Source organism: Phoenix dactylifera, chromosome 9 (assembly GCF_051530095.1).
Source record: "Phoenix dactylifera cultivar Ajwa chromosome 9, Ajwa_hap1_PhDact_Kaust_v1.1, whole genome shotgun sequence".
Taxonomy (NCBI): domain Eukaryota; kingdom Viridiplantae; phylum Streptophyta; class Magnoliopsida; order Arecales; family Arecaceae; genus Phoenix; species Phoenix dactylifera.
Window position 1 is genome coordinate 342,333 of NC_143198.1, and position 6,000 is coordinate 348,332.

Below are 6,000 nucleotides of genomic sequence, written 5' to 3' on the forward strand. Positions count from 1 at the left end.
AGGACGGAGGTTTATATCAGCATATTCCAGATCTGAGATCAAAATTGATGATCCGTTAATTCTAGTCTCGAGATGCTAAGAATTTCTTAGCATGACATAAAACTGGAGAATTTAAGGTAGCACAGCGATATCCCAAAAAAATCCGATCATTTTCTTTTCATTTATCAAGGAAAATCCTACTACAGAGGAAAACAGATCAAATCTTTTATTATTACAACTTTCCGAATCAATGGAATAATACTACAGACCAACTTAGAGAACTAATTCAGCCCACTATGTTTTCGCTGCGCACTCTGATTCAAAACATCAATTTTTTTTTTTTTTTTTTTTGAATTCATTAATAACTTTTGATCGCCATACTATTTGTCTACCAACAGAACTATTTAATCCTTCATATGTATTTGCACTTCAAATCTTTCCTCCATCTAGATCATATGTTACTTAGCTAGAACTTCCTTTTACCTTTTCATGAACGAGTACAGAAAGGGTATCCCAACATAAGATCCCCTTAAATAAGTAACGATGCTTTAAATAAATTTTACATTTTCAGCAACTTCATTCATATAAAATGAGCCAAAAATATTCTTCAAGATTGGAAATTATCCCAGAATTTACTAAATGACTTTCAATCAAAATACCAATCTTACATTGTAATTTGAAAAGATCTAATATGTCACATTCCAAGTAAACAAAGGAGAAACTCTTAAATGTCATTCTCAGATATATTTTCTTTCTATACAATAGTTTCATGCATAATTGTCATACCGATTTTAACCTCGAAGAATATAAAAGCTTTCCTTGTCCAAGCCTTAAACAACTTATGAATGAACCCTATCTTGCCATCAAAATAATTAACTTCAAACTAGAAGTATTATCCACAGTATCCGGTATCAAGTTAAACTTCCAAAATCACCTATATACTGATACACCAATAATCACCATGTACCTTAATATTCCATAGCTAGTACTCCACTTAATATCAGTCAAAATATACTTTAATCATAATCCAAAATACAAATTACTCCATCGAGAAATCTCCAAACTAGCTTATTCTTATTTTGGCATGGCTCGCTACCATTCTGTTTGAAAACATCAAAAATTTTTTGTAGTCTTGAATCTTGAATTCTGATACCATCCCTGTCATAATCATGCCCCTCGAATGATTTTGTATTAGTCCTAACTTCTTTCTTTTTGTTGCTCATTGTCACCTATCAAAATATTTGTGTCAAGCAATTTTCGTAACTGACCGATGATACGACCAATAAAATCTTTTCTTTCCTTTCCGGTTATGCGGAATCTCACTAAATGAGACTTAACTACCCATTTCCTTATTAAAGCTTAAAATTTTTACTCATGGTTAACCTATTGCTCTGATACCACTAAATGTCACGCCCCGGATCCGGATCCGTGACACGGCCGTGCTATTGCCGACTACCGCCCACAATAGCACGCAGCCTCATACCTGGGAAATAGGGTAGTCAAACCAACCAAATCTTTTCATGTGTATTCATCTAGTACAACATGCTGGTCAGTACCCAAATACAGAGCTTCTACGTAGTTTATATACACAAAAGTATATACTTGCTTTACCCCAAAAGAAAGAAGCGCTAATACCAAATTAACGTGTCTCTGGCAGCTATCAGTGGTGAGGATCTGAAAGAAAAAAAGTAAATAAACGGATATGAGCTACACGGCTCAGTAAGTAATCCTGCATAATCCTACCGGATCAACCAGTAGACTAAACATGTAAATCAGGGTTTTGAGAAGCTGACATGCATGTTTATCTAATAATCATCATGGCATAATAAGTATGCGATTTAAACAAAGCAGTAGTGCAAATCACAACAATTTTCATAATATATGCATATGAAACCGTGCCCCGGCATGCCGTGGTCCATTCTCTCGGATGCTACTGCGAAGTCAGACTCGACCACTGGCGGGGCCAGCTCAGTTACTATTCAGCCACTGGCGGGGCAGCTCAGTTACTATTCAGCCACTGGCGGGGCAGGCCCAATTCCAATTCAGCCACTGGCGGGGCAGGCTCAGTTACTATTCAGCCACTGGCGGGGCAGCTCAGTTACTATTCAGCCACTGGCGGCTCAGTCATTCTCAGTAGCATCTTTGAGCCCATTATAGTGCCTCTGGGGCTAGCTAAGACTTTATAAACTTACATGCATGATTAAAATATCAATATCATCAGGTTGCATACATAACCATAGCTTCTGGGATCATGCAAGTTACTTATGCATTGTAACATATCATGCATGAAACATATGTACTTAAAATAAATGCTTAGGAAAACATTAATAACATGACATGATCTATAATAGGATTAGAACAGGTTACTTACTTTCTTCACTAATCATGCATACAATTCAAATTGTATAAAAAACACTGGTTCATCTTATAAAACGTATTACAAGATCTACGATAGGATTAAGACAGATTACTTACCTCCATTCGCTTTCCAAATTGCTCAAGTCCAGGTGACTAATCCTCAATCACCTAAAACAACATCATAGGGATTACATTATTCCCCCTTCATTTATTATAAAATTTCTTAGTTCATCATACTATGAACTTACTTGCTTGGGTCCTATCCAAGGATTTAGCCCAAGTCCAATTTGAAGCCTTTGGGGTTCGATTTAAAACCAGATTGGGTCTGCTGGAACTAACTCAATTTAATTGGGTTCGGACCCAAATCAATTTGGGCTTAATTCGGTTCGGATTTGACCCAATTTGCAGTTTGGGCTCGTCCAGACTTAGCCCAAATTTAATTAGGCTCGGGTTCAGGTTCAATTGGCTAAATCAATTTCTTATTATTGGGCTTAACGGGTTTCGGACCCGAACCCGATTCCGGCCCGTTAACCCACTCTTTTCTTTTCTCTTCTCTTTTTCTTTCTTTTCTTTTCTTTTTCTTTTTCTTTTCTTTTCTCTTTTTTTTTTTTTCCTTTTTCTTTTCTTCTCTTCTCTTCTCCTTTTTCTTTTCTTCTCCTTCCCGAAGCTTCCTCCCCTCCTCCTCTCTTTCCTTCCTTCTCTCCCGATCTCCCCCTTCCTCTCTTCTCCGACGATGGCAGGACGGCGAGCGGAGGGGAGGATGGCGAGCGGAGGGAGACGGCCCACGACCGGCGGCGTCCGCGGCCAAGCCCCGCGGCATCCCCGGCCGAGCCCGCGGCCGAGCTCTTGGCTTCCCCGGCCGAGCCCGCGGCCGAGCTCTCGGCTTCCCCGGCCGAGCCCGCACCGGCGACGCTCACGGCCGTACACGGCAAGTCCCCTCCTCCTCTCCTTTCTCTCTCTCTCCTTGGTTCCGATCGGAAGCCCTAGCCATTTCGGCCGGTCCTCCGGTCTTCTTCTTCTCCTCCGGCCGGATCTACGGCCTCTTCCTCCTCTCTCTTTCTTTCTTTCTTTCTTTTCTTTGGTCCTTCCCCTCCGGCACCACCCCATATTCTCTCTCTCTCTTACTCCCAAACCCTCTCTCTTCCTCTCTCCATTTTCCCCTGTGAAGGAAGAAGGGGGGTTTGGGAGGGCCGAGCCACAGTCGGCAGTGCCACCACCGAGCTCGCGGCGTCCACAGCCGCGCCTGCGGCTGAGCCCACGGCCGCGCCTGCGGCCGATGCCCGCGGCCACACACGGGTGAGTCCCCTCTTCCCTCTCTCCTTTTTCTTCTTTCTTTCATTTTCTTTTCTTTCCTCCCTTCTTCTTCTTCACTGAGACCCCCTATCCCACTGAAGAAGAAGAAGGGGAATGGACTCCGGCCGACTGCAGCCCCCTACCGAGAGCCGGCAGTGACTGCAACTGAGGTCCATGGAGTCCCTCCTCTATTTTTATTTTGGTAACAGGAGCTTACCATTTCCGGGGATGACCTGCGGTGCCTCCTCTCCAACACCTCTGCCGACTTAGGGGTTCCTCCTTCCTCTTGGAGCTTCCGGGCTCTCTCTCTTTCTCTCGTTCGGTGTTTAGGGGGTCTGTCATTTTGGGGTTGCCGGCATAGGCTTAAAGGACTGTTTAAGGATGAGACCCCCTCTGAGAGGTCCCTTCCCTCTCCATTCCTCCATACCTCGGGACTGGCCGCCGCCCCCCTTGTCTCCGGCGCGCCGGCAGCGGCTGTCAGCAGGGGTGAGGGTCACCCCTCCCTGTCGGTCTTATCCCTTCGTTTTTATTATTTTTTATTTCAATCCTTATACAGCACTGCCCACAGTGGAATTTGGGCCCAACCCTTAACTGGGCCCATTTCTTATTGGGCCTAGTAGGTTCTGGGCCCGGACATTACATCCTACCCCCCTTAAAATAAATTTCGTCCTCGAAATTAAACATACCCTAGGTTCTGGTTTTCAAAAGTAGTCAACCATTGAGTCATCCTCTAGTTCTCGGTTAGTCTCCCTCTTAAAATGCTTGCTGATAAGATTTTGGCAAAATCATGGCACCTCAAAACTTGAACCTTTCCATCTATGACACGTAGGAGTTCTTTGATCTCTTTCAAAAGAGGACTAATCTTCCTGCCTTAGATTTTAAATGCTATGATTCTTGGCCCAAGAAATTAATTGCTCTCGATTAAGTCCACACAACGGTCGTAATCGGGTTAATAGAAATAGGTGAGAGCATTAGCATCACATACTTTTCATAATCTATAATCTTCTTTCTTCTCTTAACCTTGCCTACAATTTTATGATCAACTTTTATCCTAGCAAAACTTCAAATCCCTTTTAGATAGGTAGATCAAAGATGTCATAGCTAGGAGTAGGGAATATTTCAGGTCTAAGCCCAACCAAGGCACCATCAATCCGTTAATACTAAATTTAAGATGCCAAGATTCTCCCGGGAGTTACCAATAATAGAAAAACTCATGGGTGAAGATTATACAGCTCTCTCTCCAGATTATTCATAGAATCAACATCTTAATTCTGAATAAGAAGATCAAGTTTCTTTGTCAAAGTATCAACTGCTCTCGATTACCCGATCTATCACAAGATTAGATCATAAACAACTTCAATCCACCCTTGATAGTTATTCATCAAAGTCAATTGACAACCTTAATTTCTTTCAATCAGATGGAGGGTTGATATTAATTAAAGAAACTCAAGCTTCAAGTTTAGGAGGACGGAGGTTTATATCAGCATATTCCAGATCTGAGATCAAAATTGATGATCCGTTAATTCTAGTCTCGAGATGCTAAGAATTTCTTAGCATGACATAAAACTGGAGAATTTAAGGTAGCACAGCGATATCCCAAAAAAATCCGATCATTTTCTTTTCATTTATCAAGGAAAATCCTACTACAGAGGAAAACAGATCAAATCTTTTATTATTACAACTTTCCGAATCAATGGAATAATACTACAGACCAACTTAGAGAACTAATTCAGCCCACTATGTTTTCGCTGCGCACTCTGATTCAAAACATCAATTTTTTTTTTTTTTTTTTTTGAATTCATTAATAACTTTTGATCGCCATACTATTTGTCTACCAACAGAACTATTTAATCCTTCATATGTATTTGCACTTCAAATCTTTCCTCCATCTAGATCATATGTTACTTAGCTAGAACTTCCTTTTACCTTTTCATGAACGAGTACAGAAAGGGTATCCCAACATAAGATCCCCTTAAATAAGTAACGATGCTTTAAATAAATTTTACATTTTCAGCAACTTCATTCATATAAAATGAGCCAAAAATATTCTTCAAGATTGGAAATTATCCCAGAATTTACTAAATGACTTTCAATCAAAATACCAATCTTACATTGTAATTTGAAAAGATCTAATATGTCACATTCCAAGTAAACAAAGGAGAAACTCTTAAATGTCATTCTCAGATATATTTTCTTTCTATACAATAGTTTCATGCATAATTGTCATACCGATTTTAACCTCGAAGAATATAAAAGCTTTCCTTGTCCAAGCCTTAAACAACTTATGAATGAACCCTATCTTGCCATCAAAATAATTAACTTCAAACTAGAAGTATTATCCACAGTATCCGGTATCAAGTTAAACTTCCA